A 20,085-nucleotide genomic window follows, 5' to 3' on the forward strand; every position below is an offset into this window, starting at 1 on the left:
CAGGCTTACTCTGGGATCCTGAAATTCTGGTGTGACCAAGCTTTTGAGCTCAATCCTGTGATCCTATGATCCTATGTTCCTGAGTGTATTAGAGCTCCTTGGAGTCCAGCTTCCTCTATGATTTGGTGTGTTCTAGAGCTCCTGGGAGTCCAGTTTTCTCTGAGTGTTTTTACATTGGTTGCCCAAAGTCTGCTCAGGGCACTAGCTCAGACTTGAAGGAACCCATGTCGATGGCTCAAGATATGTTTTCTTCACATGAGCAGATCATCTAGGAGTCTGCCCCAGCAGAAAGGATCAAGCTGAAGAGGCATAAGGAGAGTGGTACTTGGCAGGGTAGGATTTTGGTGGTTGATCAGTTCCAAGTAAGCCCAGATCCCAACTGCAGCTCTGGTACTTCGGGTTGTGGGTAGTGATTGTTCCCAACTTATCTGAGTGTAATGAATCCTCTAGGATGGGTTAGGATATGGTGTCTTCACATGAGCCAGCATGTTAAGAGTCTGCCCCAACAGAAAGGGATATTTTTCTCCTTGACAGTTTACATACTATGTTCTGAGAGTATGGGATTTCTAAGCTTCCTTCCTGGAAACTGGATTTCTCGAAAATCTGTGTCAAAATTTTACCAGGGACAATCATTTCTACTTGCAATCCCAGAAGCCTTTTGACATTAGGGACAACCAACTTTACCTGCAACCCAAGAGCCCTGATTCTATAAGGCATTAGATGACTAAAAGTTAGCACAAGAACACAATCAATAAAAGCCAGAGCAATATGGAACAGACAGAACCCAGCTACCCAACAACACCAAGCTCTCATAGTATAACAAATCTTACTTGTTAGAAAATGGCCTTAAATCTAATATCATGAATATTATAGAGGCCTTTAAAGAGGAAATGAAGAAAATAGCTTTATAAAAAATATAGGAAGACACACTAAAACATGTAGAGGCTCTTAAAGAGGAAACAAATAAGGAAATACATAAAAATACAATCAAATCAATGGAAGAAATAAATAAGATTATTCAAATCCTGAAATAGGAAATAGAGGCAATAAAGAAAACACAAACTGAAGCAATCCTGGAGATGGAAAACATAGAAAAGATAAGAGGAACTATAAACACAAATATCACCAACAGAATAAAAGAGATGGAAGTGAGAATCTCAGGCACAGAAGATAGAATAGAATGACATTAAATCTAATTTTAGATTTAGAATAAGAAATAAAAAAGAAAAATAAGATACCTTGCTCAAGGAAAATGCTAAAATTAAAAATCAAATTAAAAAAAATTCATGAAATTTGAGAAACTATGAAAACCTAAGTATGATCGGAAAAACCTAAAAATGATAGGGAAAGAAGGAGACTCTCAACTTGAAGACCCAGAAAATATCTTCAACAAAATCATTGAAGAAAAAATTTCTAACCTGAAAAAAGAGGTGTCTATAAATGTACAAGATGCTTACAAAGTTCCAAATAGAGTGGACCAAGAAGGAAAATCCCCCTGCCACATAATAATCAAAGGACTAAATGTATAGAACAAAGGATGAATCCTAAAAGCCATATGGGATAGAGGCCAAGTAACATATAAAGGCAGAGATATTAAAAGCCAGAAGGGCCTTGTAAGATATCTAACTGTCTCTAAGAGACCACAGATGCTAGACCAGACTGATATACCAACAAAATTTCCAATCATTGTAGACAAAGAAAACAAACTATTCTATAACAAAGCCTAATTTAAAAAATCTTTCCATATATAAGATCTATCCATATCAGACCTATGAAAGATACTCGCAGGAAAATTTGAAATATAAGGAAGGTAACTATACCAAAGAAAATACAAGAAATAGATATTTTATATATTAGTCCTACAGATTCATGAACATGGAAAATCTTTTCATTTTTAGATATCTTCTTTAAAATCTTTCTTCAATGACTTGAAGTACTTATCATACAGGTCTTTCACTTTCTTGGTTAGAGTTACAGCAAGTTATCTTATTTTTGCCTAGTCTGAAGGGAGTTGTTTCCTTGATTGCTTCCTTAGCCCATTTATCGTCTATATATGGGAGGTATTGTTTTTTCATTTAATTTTGTATCCACCCACTTTGCTAAAGGTGTTTCTCTGCTACAGAAGTTCCTTTGTAACATTTTTGCGTTGGCTAATGCATACTGTCATATTATCTGCAAATAGTGACATTTTGAATAACTTCTTTCCCATTTATTTCCACTTAATCTCCTTTAGTAGTCATTTTGTTCTAGTTGATGAGTTAGCCCAAGGTTGTGTAGGGCATGTGCTCATTAAACTGGGGACCTGACTGCCCAATAAGGGCTTAGCTCTTGCCAGGTGGGATCATTTGACTAACCCCAGCAGAGGCAGACAGATAGATATATGAAGTATGTCATCATAGATTTTGGAGCCAAAGCTACGTGTCTTCCTCCTATTATTACAGTGTCTTCTAGTAGAGTTCTGGTAAAAGCAAGGTTTTTGGCTAATTCTGTGGCTGAGAGTGCTCCTGCTGTTGGTGATATAGGGCTGTACTAGATTTTCCAGAACTGGGTTTCTTTGCTCCCATGTTGCAAAAGGATGTGACAGATGTCTGGAGGATAATCAGACAAGGTGTGGGAGATCTCTTGTCATTTGGCATCATTCCACTGTTCAGTAGCCACAGGTGAAGGCTCATAGGAGGTCAAGACAATGTAGTCAGCAGAGGCCAGCTGTACATGGAAATGATAGATTCAGCTACAGTCTGTTTTGGGATCAACCCATTCCTTAAAGATAATGTCAGGCTGAAAGGTGTCTAACAGATCCTTCCAGTAACCCTCAGCTTTAAGGTCCACTATCTGGGGCTTGACAAACATCCAATACGAGGTGACAAAATACTTCTTGACATTAGTGTCAAGAAAGTTTGTGCCTTGGTCACCAGGGAGTTTTTCAGCCTTCTACTCACCTCCACCTCCGGTTGGAGTCTATCCACTATGATCTCATGTTCTTTTTTGGCACAAGGTTCCAAAGGAGGTTCTTCTGTAGGCTGCACAGGATATAGAAGATCATTCAGTCTTCCATGGGTTCGTCCTGGTCTTGGGTAATGAAGTCCTCATAAAGGCTCGTGAACTTCCATAGGGTCACCATATTTAATTAGGTCTCCCCAGAGGATGCAGACCAGGAGAAAGTTGTACAGCAGCTGTCCAGTGGGGACGTTGGTGAAAAGTTCCAGTAGAATGTTCTCAGGAAGCTCTTTGATGTTGACCATAATGGAATTGCTTTGAGTTTCTCTTCATATAATTTAATAGATTTTTCATTTTTTAAATTTAATATTGGCTTGCTGTATATTAATTTTACTGTGTTGAAGTATGTCCCTCATATCCCTTGTCTCTTTAAGGCTTTTATCATGAGGGATTGTTGGATTTTGTCAAAAGCTTCTCAACATCTAATGAGATAATCATGCATTTTTTTTCTTTCAGTTTGCTTATATGGTGGACTATATTGGAAGATTTTCATATGTTGAAATATTCCTGCCTCTCTGTCATAAACCCTATTTGATGATATTTTCCATGTGTTCTTGTATTTGGTTTGCATTTTTGCATCAAAGTTCATGAGGGAAATTGGTCTGAAAATATCTATCTACTTTTTTGAGTCTTTGTGTGCTTTATCTATTAAAGTAAGTGTGAGACCTCATAAAATGAGTTTGACAATGTTTTTTTCTATTTCGATTTTGTGAAATAATTTGACAAGTATTAGTAGTATCTCTTTTTTCAGTCTGGTAGAATTCTGTGCTAAAACCATAAAGGCTTGTATGTTTTTGGGTTGAGAGAATTTTAATGTCTTTTTGGGGGTTTTAGATCTATTTACATTGTCTATCTATTCTTTATCTAACTCTGGTAAGTTGTATCTTTTGAGAAAATTGTCCATTTCCTTTGTTTTCAAATTTTGTGGAGTACAGTTTTTTGAAGTAAGACCTGATGATTTCTTGGATTTCCTCAGAGGTGGTTATTATATCCTCCTTTTACCTTTCGATTTTGTTATTTTGGATAGTCCTTCTGTGCCTTTTACTTAGTCTAAGAATTTGTATATCTTTTTTTATTTTCTCAAAGAACGAACACATTGTTTCAATTTTCATATTGTATGTTGTTTAGTAACTTCATAGCATGTTAGTATATTTTTAATTATTAAATTTTTGTTTGATTTTTAAAATTTCTTTCTACTTAACAAAGTATTCAAAGAGAATATAAATGTGTGTGTGTGTGTGTGTGTTTACTCTCTAACCAGATTCCTTCATTGCTACCACATTTACTTTATAATTACTCAGTGTACATGCACAGTTTTTTATGTTCTCTATAAGTAGTGAAATGGCAGTTTCTTAAATCTGCTAAGGGTTATATATAGCAATTCACTGTACATATAGAATAGAAATAAAACATTAGCTTTTTTCTTAATTTTGCCTTTCATTTTTTTATAAGTATTAGATCTTGATAACAGTTTCTCCTAACTCCATCCCTCCTAGTACTACCCACTTCATTCCTCTCGTCCTTCAGTTCATTCCTCCTTGTGCCCATCCAATAAAAGATGTATCAGGTATTGGAGTGCATGTAAGGGAAATGTTGAAACCTAATAAAACAGAAATTCTGGAATCTACCAGAATGAACCTAGGGAAGTCTCCTAGTAATAGGGGATATGGAGACTGAAATATCCATCTTCTGCAATCAACCAAGGTTCTCTATCTAACCATTAAATCATCTACCCTCAACATGCCTAGTCTGCAAGATTTGCTGGGACAATGGTTATACAGAAATTGTGGGAGTGGCCAACCAATAGCTGTTCCAATTTGAAGCCTACATCAGGAGATGAAGCCCATGGTTGACACTGCATGAAAAAAAACAACCTAACTAAATGCAGGACAACCATGAGACACAGATTGAACCAAATACAACTGGAAAAAAATAACAGCTTTAAAGGATAAAGAAAACCAGGAGCCTATCATGACTGCACTCTGAAAGGTTCAACAAGCACTTGAAAGATTCAGATGCAGATATTTACACGTAACCAATGGACTGAATCTGCTGACCTCTCAGGTTGAACTAGGCAAAAGCTAGAAGAAACTGAGGAGGAGGGCATCCCTAAAGGAAGATTGGCGATCTCAACTAAGTTGGACTCCAAGGATCTCTCAGACACTGAGCTACTAACCAGGCAGCATACACCAGATGATATGAGGCCCCCAATAAGGATACAGCAGAGGACTGCTGCGTATGTGTTCAGTCAGAGAAGATGCACCTAACCCTCAAGAGACTTGGGGCACCAGGGAGTGAGGTGGTCTGGTGGAGTGGTGGTGGGGGTTGGGAACGTCCTCTTGGAGATGGGGAAGAATTTAAAGGAGATGTGGGATGTGGAACAGTTTTATATGAGGGGGATAAAATCTGAAGTGTAAAAAAGATTAAAGAATGAATTATACAAAAATGTCTAAATTGAGGCAAATCTATTGGGTTTGGGATAATCCCATGACTTCTTAAATACTGTGGCTTTTGAGATAAATAAACTAATTCAATGATTGACCTTCACAATTTTAATATGAATTATACATAATACAAACATATTTGTAAAACTCAAACTGTTAGAAATATCAGAGTTTGCTTTCATTGTACTGATAAGTGATTCTCAATAGAAAGAAAAGTTTCTACATTGAGTGTTACTGTTTCCTCTCTTGTATCTGTGTAGCTGAATCAGATAGTCAAGTAGAATAGCAGCAGATCCACTTCAGAAAGGCAGCCTGCCTGTGAGGGAGATGTGGCTTGTTGGAAAAAAATAAAAGAAACAAGTAGAGCACGGCCAGCTAAAACAGAAAGTTCTGGAGGTAAAACTTAACAGTGTATTTTTTTTTATGGAATCCTGAGCTCATAGCAGATTAATTTTATTAGTTAAAATGTTGATGTAATTGGCCCTGAAACAACATTTGTGCATATTTGTATGGGTTACTATGTCAAAATAAGTCATATTTGCCATTAATATTTACTCATTACAAGAACATTTGAAAAAGAAAACAAAGGATCATTAAGAAAAAGCTCTACTTACTTCAGCACCAGAAGATAGTTGAGAGTTTTATATAAAATGTAGCCTTCCATATTTTCTTCTTATAAATTAAATTAACAAATATAGTAATTTATTGGAGTCAATAAACAATGGGTTTCAGAAATTACTTTAATGCCTGAATCCACATTTGTTCATGGCCCTTATATTAAATAGCATATTTCCTTGTAGCCTATACACATCTTTTATTTATACTTTAAATCATCTCTAGATTGCTTGTATTATCTAATATATTGTAAATCCTATGTTACTGCTTGTTATGCTATATTGTTCTGAGAATAATGTAAGAAAAATGATATGAGCAATATAAGCACAATTTTCTCCTCTGATTACATTTTGTCCATATTTGGTTGAATTTATAAACGTGACCAGTGGAGACAAAGGGCTGTGTGCAAGTCTGTATACACAGGCACATTCAACAGCACCTTAGCACATGCACATATAATTAAGGTAAATTTAGCTATACAAAGAATAAAAAAATTACGAAATGACAGGAAATTGAAATAGAGTCAACAGTCAACCCACTACCTCCCAAAGAGCACCAGCACCTCCCAAACAGCATGTATCCTACAGAGACCATGTAATAGGAACTTGGTGGTTTCCTGAATTACTCCTGTTTCTCTACTCCCTGAACTGCTCATTAAAATTTTTCTGTTTATGAGTCCCCTTTTCAATTTTTCTCCCCAAAGTAAATAAACAATAAAAAACAAACAAAAATAATTCCCCAAATAAATTAAATTTTAGTTTTAAATTTGTATAATTTGATAATTCCTAAAGTCACTATCTAACCTTTCTATATTTTTTGGAAATAAGATTTCACTATGAAGATATGGATTGTCTTGGAATTTCACATATGAAGCATACTGGCCTTGAACTTACAGAGCAACTTAGTGCAGGAATTAAATGTGTGTACCTGCATGTCAAGTCAATCTTTTGATCTTAAATTTTCATATTCTAGCATAGAAACCAAAAAACATTGAAGAACACTTCTTTAATTAAATAAAAATTATTTTCTACATGTTGCTTTTAAATGCATTTTTCTTTTAAAGAAAATTTTCATCCAACATAGTCTGATAATTGCTTGTTTCTCCCCAATCCTCTGAGATCCTCTCCACTTCTCTTACTATCTGACCCATCTCATTTCTGTTTCCCTTAGGAAAAAAAGTTATGTAAGTTATAAAACGAATAACAACATAAAAGAAAAAAAGAAATTAAAATATGAGGAAAAGCCAAATAAACAAAAGCAAAATAGCCAGTGAAAAAGAAAAAGTATGAGAAGCCCAAAGATGCATAGATACACATATTTGTACACACAGAATTCCATAAAATTCAAAATCAGAAATCATTATATAGACAGAAAGGATATATAAGGTTAAGGTAATTGCACAACACAACATTATGAGACATGTGGTAGTCGTGATCCATGCTCCCACTGACTCTAAAAAAACAAGGAAGCTACTTTGGCAGTAGTATCAATGACTGCAGACTCAGGTGAGAAATAGGGACATAGAAGGCTTCTGTGAGAAGCTCTCCCCTCCCATCCACACACCAGCCTTCAAAAGTAACATCCTAGACAGTAACATCCTAACAGTCTATCAAAGAGAACTATTAAAAATTGTGATGTGAATGTTAAAATGTAGCTCTCAAAAACTGATGGATTCTGGCAGAGGAACAGATGGACAAAGACTCAGTTTTCTTCACAGGGCTTACCACTGGGAGTTTGACCATGCTCCAAGGAGTGTGTGGGTAAGAAAAATTAGAGCTGTGTCTCCTCCTCCTCCTCCTCTTCCTCCTCCTCCTCCTCCTCCTCCTCCTCCTCTTCCTCCTCCTCCTCCTTCTCCTCCTCTTCCTCTTGCTCTCCTTTCTCTTCCTCCTCAACCTCCTTCTTTGGCTGAGTTATAATTGTGAAGCTTGAACTTGTAAGGACTGGGAAATGATTGTTATTGGGGTACATGATAGGAAATTCTAAAACAATCAAATAAATATGTTGAAAAAAGAAACCCATGCAAGCCCTTTGCATGATCCTACAGTCTCTGTGAGATTATATGTTTGTAGGTGATCCTCTGTTTAGAGGGTTTTATTTTCTCATTGTTCCCTATCCTCTCTGACTCTTACAATATTTTTCCCTCCTTATCTTCAGTTTTCCTTGAGCCCTGAGGGAATGAACTAGATGAAGACATCCCATTTAGGACTGAATGTTCCAAGATTTCTCACAACTGACATGTTGAATGGTTACTGTATTTGTTTCTGCACTTGGAAGTTTCTCTTATAATAGATAAACTGGGCACAGATGACCACAGTACAATGTCACTAGGAATAATTTTATCGTTGTGTTCCTTTAGCAAAAGGAGAGTTTGTATTCATGGTACTGTGAGGTATATTGCATGCTACCAAAGGAAAACGTAAATAGCAACCCAGTTATAAACCCTTTTCTACAGCAGTAATCTGTGCCTGCAAGATGTGCTGTTGTAATAGTGTAGTACAGCATTTGGGAGTCATAAAACAATATATGATTCAATGCAAAGCCCAGTCCATGAGATGGAATCTATTTCTGTCATTGCTCAGGTGCCCAAGTATCTGAGACTAGAAAAGCCAGTGGCATAGGGGAAAACCAAATACTGTTCTGCTTCGATGTACTGGAGTCCAGCTGGTGCATATTTTACAGCACTCATCCATGTTCATTAAATACTCAGAGTTATGTAAGTGTTGTCTCCAGCTATTGGAGACCTTACCATCAGTTTGTGGAGAGCATGTAGTAGCATTGGAAATAGACTGAACTACTTAGGGTTTTCCATGAGTCCCTTTTGCTTGCAGATCAATTACATGTGAAAAATTTGATCTTAATTTTCTTATTTATAATCCTACAAATCTAATACTTCAATCAGAACTATATAAAAGTTTGTAAATAAGATGCATTTGGAAGTAAAGTACTATAATAAAACATTAAAGGAATTTTGAAAACTATTACAGTCATCATTATAATAAAAAATCAATGGAGGGCTAATATGAAGCATGCAAACTTTGTGTACTTTAAATCACTTTGATCTAAATATAACTACATAAGAGAAAGTATAAATATTATTCTGATTAAATGGAAGTTAAAGATGTATGAGACATACATAAAGTTAATTGGTAAGGATACTTACTTCCTTAGAAGCATTGGCATAGAATACCATGCATTTTCAGATAGCATGTCTTTTTGTGACATCAAGTAACATGCTACTTATACATATTTAATTTGACAAATAAACTGTCTAAATTAATGCTACATTTTCATAGATGAGATAAATTATGACGAGCATAAACTGGGAAATGTGATGTTGCCATATATTTAGAATTCTGGAGGGGTATCTTTTGGGTATATTTCCAAGAGTGTTATAGCTGGTTCTTCAGGTAGATCTATTTCCAATTTTCTGAGGTACCTCCAGATTGATATTGAGAATGATTGTACCAGTTTATAATCCCACCAGCAATGGAAGAGTGTTCCTCTCTCTCCACATCCTGGCCAACAGGGGCATATGTTTCACTATGTTCATAGTGTCCTTGTTTGTGACAATCAGAAGCTTGAAACAACCCAGATGTCCCACAACAGAAGAATGAATACAGAAAATGTGGCTCATGTATACAACAGAATATTATTCAGCTATTAAGAATGAGGACATCTGAGTTTTGCAGGCAAATGGATGAAACTAGAAAATATCATCCTGAGTGAGGTATTTCAGACCCCAAAGGACATGCATGGTATGTGCTCATTAAGTGGATATTATCCAAAAAAATTGTATAGAACATCCAAGATACATTACACAGAGCTCAAAAAGGTTAACAAAACAAAGGACTCAAGTGAGGACACCTCAATCCCACTTGGGATGGAGAAGAAAGCAATCACAGAAGGGAGCAAGGTGGGAAGGACATGGGTAGGAAATGGGACAGGGAGGAGAAGAGGGGAACATGATCTGGTATTGGGTTGGGAAAAGGGACTGAAGACTTGATGGCTAGCAGAAAGAATGGAAACAGGCAACCTTGAGAGGTGGAGGGACCCTCAAGAATGGACCAGAGACCTGGGAGGTGAGAGACTCTAAGGACTCAATAGGAGGGACATTAGATGAAATGCCATACAGTGGGGAGAGAGAAAGTGGAGAGCCCACCTCCAGCAGAAAGACAGAGAATCAAGTGAAAGGTGGAGTTGCCATCCTACAGTCAAAAACTCAGACTCATAATTGTTCCTGTTTGAAAGAACTGCAGGGACAAAAATGGAGAAGATCCTGAGGAAAAGGAGGTCCTGGGACAGCCCCAAAGTGGGATCCAGCTCATGGGAAGACCCCAAGCCCTGACAATATTACTGAGGCTATGGAGTGCTCACTAAAAGGGACTTATCATGACTGCCCTCCAAAAGACGCAACAAGCAGCTGAAAGAGTCAGATGCAGATATTTGCACCCGACCAATGGAAAGAAGCTGCTTACTCCTATGGTTGAGTTAGGGAAAATCTTGAAGAATCTGAGGAACAGGGCGACCCCATAGGAAGACCAGCAGCCTCAACTAACCTGGCCCCCGAGATCTCTTAGACAGTGAGCCACCAACCAGGCAGCATACACCAGCTGATATAAGGCCCTGAACGCATTCTAAAATAATTTTCCAGTCATCCATTAGAGACTCAAAGAAGACATAATTTGGTAGAGTAGTAATTGACAATGAATATAGAAATTGTAACCTTTTTGAAAAGTTATAAATTCTAATATATTTGTTTCTGATTTTTAAATTTTAGGGAGAGTTCTGACTAAAAAGTATTATGTAACCTTATGTCATATGTCACAATTCAATTAGAATCATTAATCTCAGATTAATGTTTATACTATTCAATATAAAATTAGATAGGTGAAACATGTTAAAATTAAATCTATGAAAAAAGATAAAAAATAATTTATTGAATAAAATTGTATGTAAGTAAATGTTGTAGAAAATATGAGGAACCTGTTTATCACTTTTGCACTGTCCATGAAATTATCAGTCTTCTCAATGAAGTGAATTATTTATGAGTTGAGGAAATGTGTATCTTTTACTGCTCATGACAGAAAGAAGCAGCATCCATTGGTTATGTATAGTAACTCATAATCTAATATAGTCCATTATTGAACTATAAGACATAAAATTAACAAAATCTCAACTAATTAATGTATTTAATGTCACTTTGATATATGATACAAAAATAGCACTGAAGTTGGCAAATATTTCTTGACATTTATGTATTTTAAGTTTACTTTTTTGTAGTGATTGTTTTTAGGTATGATTTCAATGTAATTATTGTAAGCCTTGAATTGTGTCTATGATAAACTTCAGAAATTGAAATAGAATCAATATTAATGTTCCTGGATGACTCCAGTGACTCTAAGGTCACAGGAAATACATTTCCAAATCAGAATGGCAATACTCAGGACTATAGAAAAAATATCTGATATCTGTAAGTCTTGTTTCCAATAGGATTTTAAATGGTTGTCTACATGAATTTCAGAAAAACTGTTGTACACTACTTTCAACATGAAAGTGAGTATATTAATAGATTGTCACACTGAGATACACATTGTGTTATGAGAACATTGTTTTCTCTAAATTTTGTCACATGTCTTCTGTTTCATCTTTCATAGTATAATAGCTGAATACTACATATTCTGAAATATTTTTTTCAGAAAATCAGATGAGGGCATTAAAACTCCTGACACCTCACATAAATATCCAATTGACAGTTTTAAGGGTGCACACATACATGTTTTTCTGGACTTCTCTCAAATTTGGAATTCAAAGTCTAAGTGAAAACTCTTTAAGGATCACTGAGTTAAACCACTGTAAAGAAAATACTCATAAGCAAAGTGTGGTTCTTATAAATTTCAGCTGCCCAGTAAAAAGTTCAGGATGCCTTACACTTAGATGACAAACTGGGGAATAATAAATAGCCTTACAAGTCCCCACTAATTCTGAAAATACATAGTTCTATCTTACAATATCTCATATTTAGGATATAAGGTATTTGTTAAAAATAGATGGCCCACCAAAAATAGAAATGCAAATGTTTTGAAAGCTATTCTTTTTCAGTTTCAAGCCATATACTTCCGCTGCCAACATGTTGATGTTGTTAAAGATAAGCTTTAACACAATAGACAAGAGTAAAAGTATTCCCAGGACAAAAAGGGCTAGCATGATCAAGCTATATATGCCATTGTGGAAGCCTGTGCAAAATAAAAATACTGACCTCGGGTCATGGGTAATTTTATCAGCAGTATCTGCTGCACCAACGTTCAGCAGAGCAGCATTCTTTAAATTCATAATCTCATCATGCAAAGTTAAAACATCCAGAGAGGTTTTAGAATTTTGCCAAATACCCTGCAAGTGTCTTTAAACTTTTTCTTAATAATAATGACTATACTTGTAAATTTTAGAACTAATACAAATCCAGTGGTATGTGGCATGACATTTGAGATGGCTACATACTGTTAAACTCTGAACCTCCTTCCAATGATTTGAATAGGATAAAGAACATCAATCTGTTGTTCCAAATAAAGATCTAAATCCTCTAGTATATTCAACATATTAGTAACATTTTTTGGTAAATGATTAACAAAAGTAGCTGTCTTAACTTCTTGTGTGAAAGCAATTGCAGAAGCAGTGGTGCTAGCAATGTAATTAAAGCTGTTATGCCAGTGATAATCAAGCCCACTAACCTCTTGCTTCTTCTTAAAGCCTAACTCACTTCTTCCAGTTCTTGTAAGTTTTTTTTTTCAGAAGACCAAGTTTCTGTGATACTCAGGGCAATAAAAGAAAAGCTGGTTGATAGACCTCTGTAACTGACACGCCAGATTTCAACACACTATAACAGTTAGAAAGTGTACAATCTAAACCCAGATCCTGTTCCAACTTTATCTCTTGCTAACATAACATCATAGAGAACTGCATTGCAACAAGAGAGTCTTCATGGAATTTTGTTTATTGCCTTGCTTATTCTTTGACTATTTATGTTCATTTCTTACTTGTTCCTTGGCTATTTGCATCTATTGTATTGCTAGTTCCTCAACCTAGAACTGACCTTAATACTTGAATTTAATTAAAATGGTATAAAAACAAAAGGGAGGAGGGGTTTCTAGGGAGAGGAAATGGGGAAAGGGGATAACATATGAAATATAAATAAATAGAATATCAAATAAAAAATTTAAAACCCAGAAAAAAGGAAAGCTATTCTTTGAATAATAAAAATACTATCATTTCCAAATTTTCTGATTTGCAAATATTTTAATTAAGATATTTTTCATTTCACAGAGATGTAAACAAAGATGCCTTTCATTAGCTTTATTTATAGTAGAGTAAAAGAAGATAGATATCATGCACATGAATATAGAATATTTTCTACTATACCGTACTACATTTACTTTATAAAACCTAATCATAGCAGACAATTGGGAACAACATATTCTTTGTACAGGTTTAAAAGTTAAAATCAATTGAGGGTCTTGGTCTAATGTGAAAAAATGGATTAAATTACATTAACTCTTCACTTAAATTCACAGTAATATTACTAAAATATTAATTTCACATATTACTATTCTTTATGGATATTGTTTATAAGGTACATTGTCCTTCCATCTGTAAAAGCAAAGCATACTTGTTGGGTAGGATTCCTGCCCCTGTGTTTTCACCTGGTGGTCATTTGGACTTTTAGGGCTTCTAAATGACAAATGTATTACACTTTCTATGCTGATTGCACTTTCTAGGACATTTAATCCCGACTTTAAGACACACTAAAAGGATCTAGCTATATATTTATTCACGTTTTCCTCAGACTAAATTATATGTTAAAAATAAGCTTTCAAATCTTCAGAGTTTTTAGAATAGAAGCAATTAGAATTGCTATTGAATATCAATGCTCTGACAGTGATTGCTAAATATGTGATATATGGCATATGGACTCACCATGAAATGATTTTGATTTACCAAATACTGAGAAAACTGAGTCAATCTTACAAAGATCCTTCTAGAAGAGCATTTACATGCTGCCATTAACCAGGTGTTAGTGATAACTATTGTAAAAGTAGAAATCATCATGACATAGAATTTTTATCAGACAGAAATCATCAAGATAATCTCAATTTATTAACAAAGTTTTCAAAATTAAGTACATTTGCAGATGTTGGGGTGTAGGCTTTGATTTTTCAAAACCTAGCTTAATAACGGTTCTTAAATGCTTTAACTTTCCTTCTAGACCAACACACCAGAGGTGGTGGGCAGGAAAGAATGACAGGGCAAAGGGGAATGTGGAATTGTTTAGAAATAGTTCCTAGGGGTGATGCCAATATTCATTGTCAGGACAACATCAGTTCCATTCACCAGAAGCAGCAGCGGGAGGTTGATCCACTAACAAAACCATTCAACAAACAGCAAAAGCAGTTTGTTCCTGAAGAAACTGACAGGCTGAAAAATTAATGATGTCCTTGTTTTTAGTGCCTGAATACTATTCTATTTTGTAAATGAATCACATTTTCTATACACATTTGTCATTTATGGGACATCTAAGTTGTTTCCAGTTTCCTGCTATTACATATAAGGCTGCTATGAATATAGTGGAGCTTGTGTCCTTGTTATATGTTGGAGCATCTTTTGGCTATATGCCCAGGAGTGGTATATCTGTGTCTTCAGGTAGAACTGTTTCCAATTTTCTGTTTGCAATCCTTACAGCAATGAAGCAATGTTCCACTTTCTCCACAATCTTTCCAGCATGTGCTGTCTCTTGAGTTTTTGGTCTTAGCCATTCTGTTTGATATAAAGTGGAATCTTAGTTATTTTGATTTGAATGACATCCTTAGTCATTTTGAATATCCTGATGACTAAGGATGTTAAACATTTCTTTACATGCTCCTCAACCATTCCATATTCCACAGTTGAGAATCCTCTGTTTAGCTCTGCCTGTAGCGTATTTATTTTTAATTAAGTCATTTGGTTTTCTGGAGTCTAGCTTCTTGAGTTCTTTATATATTTTTGATATTAGCCATATATAGGATTTAGGGTTAGTGAAAGTCTTTTCCCAATCTCTAAGTTGCTGATTTATCTTATTCATATGTATCTTTTGCCATAAAGAAGCTTTTCAGTTTCATAAGGTCTCATTTGTCAATGTTTGATCTTATAATCTGAGCCATTTATCTGTTCAGGAAATTGTCACCTGTTGCAAAGTGTTCTAGGTTATTTCCTACTTTCTTTTCTACTAGGTTCAGTGAATCTGGTTTTATATGAACATCTCCACTTGGACTTGAGCTTTGTACAAGGTAATAAACATGGATCTATTAGGTTCTTCTAAATGCAGATCCCCAGTTAGACCAGCACCATTTGTTGAATGTTCTTTTCTGCTCTACTGTGGGAAGCCATGGCAAGGCCTTACTTCTGGCAAACACTCACTCTTGGCTCTCCTATCTACTATTCTTCTTTCTATTTAGAACCCCTGGTAACGGCAAGGCTTTGTGAGAACAACAGGTATAACCTAGTTAGACCCCACAGCTGCAGCTATTTTCCTCCACCTGGAAAGCCCCCTTTCCCTTCCTGCCCCTCCTCATATTCTGTTTTTAGAGTATATATCTTGTGTGAACAATAAAATCTTTGCCAGCTTGATCCGACTTCTTGACTTGCTTTGCCTCTTTATTTTCTCAAGCATCTCAGTCCTCTCCATAGGGTCTAAGGGTCCCACTTGATTATCCAGCTGGTCTGGACACTCTACTGTACAATCTTGGCTTCTTTGTCAAAGATCAAGTGTTCAAAGGTATATGGGTTTATTTCTGGGTCTTCAACTCTATTCCATTGATCAACCTGTCTTTGTACCAATACCATGTGTGTTTATGTTTTTTTTTTAATCACTGTTGCTCTGTAATACAGCTTGAGGTGAGGGATAGTGAGTCCCCTAGTTCTTTTATTGTTGACAATTGTTTTCACTATCCTGTGCTTTTTGTTATTCCATATGCAGTTAAGAATTGTTCTTTCCATTAAAAATGAGTATATCATGAATTTTGCAGACAAATGGATGGAACTCATAAATATCACCCTGAGTAAGGAAACCAAGACCCAAAAAGGACATACATGTTGTGTACTCACTGATAAGTGAATATTAGTTAAAATATTCAGAATACCCATGGTACAACTCACAGACCATACGGTGCTTAATAAAAATGATGGTCCAAGTATGGATATTTCAATCCCCCATAGAAGAGTGAATAAAATAATAACCAGAAGCAGAGGGAGTGAAGGACCTGTGTGGGAGAGGGAAGGGAGGGGAAAAAGGAGGCTTGCAGGGTTGGATATGAAGGTAGAAAAGAGAGAAGCCCAGAGGACTAGGAGTATTAATAGACATATGTAGCAGTAGGGGATGGGGGTATGGGGAGCCTCTCAAAAGTCCTAGACAAAAAGAATGTGAGAGGCTTCCAGGACCCAACTTAGATGTCCTTAACCAAAATGTCCAGCAGTGGGTAGATCAAACCTAAAGAGACCACCTCTAGTATGTAGACATGGCCCACATTTGAGACATGAGGCAGCCTAAGCATCTTCAAAATTCTTAACCCAGAATTTTCCCTGGCTAAAAGAAATACAGAGGCAAAAATGGAGAAATGACTGAAAGAAAGGCCATCCAGGGACCCTGGCCATATATATTACAGATTCCATATGTTTGCAGACAGGAGTCTAGCAGAGCAGTCTTCTGATGGACTCTACTAGCAGCTGACAGAGACAGATGCAGATATAGCCAATCATTGGACTGAGGTCAAAGATCTCCTAGGGAAGAGTTAGGGGAAGAACAGAAGGAGATAAAGGGGATAACAACCTCATAGAAGAACATTATCAACTAACCATTACTAACAGAGCTGTCACAGGCTAAGCTGCCAACCAAAGAGCATACATGGGCTGGTCTATGGGTCTGCTATATATTTAGCAGAGGACTTGTCTCAGAGGGAAAGGATGCCCTTAATTCTGTAGAAACTTGGTGCCTGGGGGATGAAGGATGTTAGTGGAGTAAGGTGGAAGTTGAAGCACCCTCTAAGAAGCAAAGAGGGCAGGGAGATGGCCTGAAGAACTCGTGGAGGGTAGACCAGAAAGGGTGACAATACTTGGAATGTAAATAAAATATTTTTTTTTAAAAAAGAAAAAATTTGGAGTCTCTGCTAATTGGCCTGAATCTGCAGAAGCAGTAAGAAGCTGGTAGATTACTACAAGAAATTCTTTGGTGGATTTCGCTTTATGAAGTCACGACAACCAATGATCAGTGAAAAGACCAAAGCTAAGCAATGGTAGAGCATAGTCAGTTTCACCAAAGTCAAATGAAGACCAGCAAAATGTGGCAAGGTAAACCACTATCAGAGCATCATCCATTTCCTCCCAAAACATCATGTGCCCTCTCCAGCATCTAGTCCAGCATAATACCACATGCCCCTTCTCCATGCATCTTCCAGGAAAACATCTCTATTTTCAGGAAATCTCCTCTCATAAGACAGTTTCCAGAATATCACATGACACAACTGAGACTCTAAAGAAAACAGAAATTTCCACTTCACTGAGATTCATTTTCTAGAGTCCAATTAAGGCATCTCACAAAAGTCTGAAACTTCAGATCCTGAGAAACTGGTCCCAACCTCTTGACTCCACATGAATCTTCACAGACATTAGTAGATCAGACACACACACACACATCTCATGCATGTGAGAGAGAAAAGGATAAAAAATCTTTAAAATCATTAATAAAGAAAATGTGTCTTATGTATGCTAATGAATACTGTGTTACACTCTGTTCAGTCATAACATATTTTGAGATTCAGTCATTTGAATCCCGCATTTGCCCACAGACCTTTATATCAGATTTTTTAAAAGGCAACACATAATAGTATAAAATTATTTTATCCCTATTATCTACAGAATACACAAAAATTTAATTGTGAGAATCTGGAGCAGGAAAGGGAAAGACTGAACAAGATACACATACTAATGTATAATGAGTCACAGTTAAATAGAGGCAACATAATTTGGTAAATTATGGCAAAATTTATATCTAGGTCTTTATTTATAATGGTGATGTGTTGTGTAAATAAGAGAACCAAAAGACAATGTTTGAATGTTTTTAGTAAAAGAAATATTTAAGCAGATACAGTTTTACTTTGACAATATATAATACGGTTTATGTATCAACACAATATGCAGTAGCTCATAACTTCCTGAATTAATATACTTTTAACGTATCAGTTATACAAATAATCACTTAAAGATCAAACATCATATGAGATTTAAAAAATTGAAAGAAGGCTTATTAGGTAGAGTGCTAACTGAATAAGTTGTGGACCTAAGCTATACTCTTCAGAAGACACAGAAAGCAGGACATAGTAACATATAGCTGTAAACTTTTGAACTCCTGCTAGGAGATGGGAGAAGACAGAGAATTCAAAGAAGTCTGAAGGCCAGTAACCTCAGTGCAAACTGTAGCACACAAGACTCCCCAGATTTGCATTGAATGCTATACATTTATCAGAATATTATATATATTTATATGCATGTATGTATGTTTGTATGTATAATATGGTATATTGGGTTTATCCAATACAACTTTGCATCCAAACATCAATAGATCAGAAGTTTCAATTACACATTGAACATAAGTTTCAGAGTAACATGTAGAATGCTAGAAAATTTCAAGAAAATTTCCAACCATTATATATATATATATATATATATATATATATATATATATATATATTCTATATACAAACATATTTAATGCAAATAGGTTATACTAACTACGAAAATAGGCAGCATAGCAAGTTATGTTTAGTTGATACTCAAGTCAAAATATCTTCCATTGATATTTTATATATCTTCTAAATGGTCTAAATATTGGTTTGGATTTTTTTCCTGAATAGAAATCACATTACTATCATAACACAAGTGTTAAGTACATCACACTGAAGTATTTCAAGATTTTTGCATGCAAAATTTTTATGCTATAAAAGTAGCTGATTATGTGCAGCAGTGCCCCTTTAATTTCACATTTGATTTTGCAAAATGTCACAGTGTTTATACTTATTTTTTGTAGTTCATTCTGCTTAAATGTTGGTAAAATTTCCAAATGAACAATAAAAATTTTATTATTTCAATGTCTTTTCTCTAAATATATAATACATGAATCCTGTGATCTAGACAACAAATTTTAAGTAATCATTGACTAAAACTAAAACCAATTTTTATGACAATATACTAACATAAAAAATATTTTTCCACTATTCACTAGATGAAATTGGCACAATAAAAGTAGTTGAAAATATCATACAAGGTGATAGTGTTGTATTCATTTAATACCAGCACTTTGAAGGCAGAGGCAGGTGGATCGATGTGAGTTCCACAGCAACCTGATCTGTAGAGAAAACTCCAGGACATCAAGGGCTACACAGAGAAACCCTGTCTTCTGGTACATCCACATTACTATTTGTTACCAAGGAAATTAAATGGATAAAATGTAAAAAGCTTTTGAAACCTTCAAATATCTACCAGAGTGGAAAATTCTGTCATTGAAGGTATGTGAAGGAGATAAAATTATAACTTAATTTATCTTTCTGTAATAAAACCTGAATAGAAGTAATTTAAGGGAGAAAAGTTTTGTTTGGCTTTCAGTTCTAAAAGGATAGAGTGCATTATGTTAAGAAAGAAAGCAGACTGGGATGACAGAAAAAGAAGGAGCAGAAAGTGGGATCATCATATTATATCTCTACTCTACAACATGAGAATGAAGATTGTGTGAGTCCTGGCTTTACAACTTCAGCATACTCCCACAGTCTTTAACAGTTCAATTTTGGGAGGAGAGGCTCTTGTTCCTGTGAAGGCTCGATGCCCCAGTGTAGGGGAATGCCAGTGTGCTGAGGTAGGAATTGATGGGTGGGTAGGGAACACCCTCATAGAAGTAGGGGGAAGGGATAGGGGTTTTCCAGTGGAGAAACCAGGAAAGGGGATGATATTTAAAATG

General features: G+C 35.6%; 1 pseudogene; it reads right to left on the bottom strand.

Annotated features, from left to right (window-relative positions):
- Nucleotides 1-2,341: 2,341 nt before the first annotated feature.
- On the bottom strand, nucleotides 2,342-3,242 carry LOC114612327 (annotated as a pseudogene).
- Nucleotides 3,243-20,085: the final 16,843 nt, after the last annotated feature.

Source organism: Grammomys surdaster, unplaced genomic scaffold (assembly GCF_004785775.1).
Source record: "Grammomys surdaster isolate TR1022 unplaced genomic scaffold, NIH_TR_1.0 126158, whole genome shotgun sequence".
Lineage (NCBI taxonomy): Eukaryota > Metazoa > Chordata > Mammalia > Rodentia > Muridae > Grammomys > Grammomys surdaster.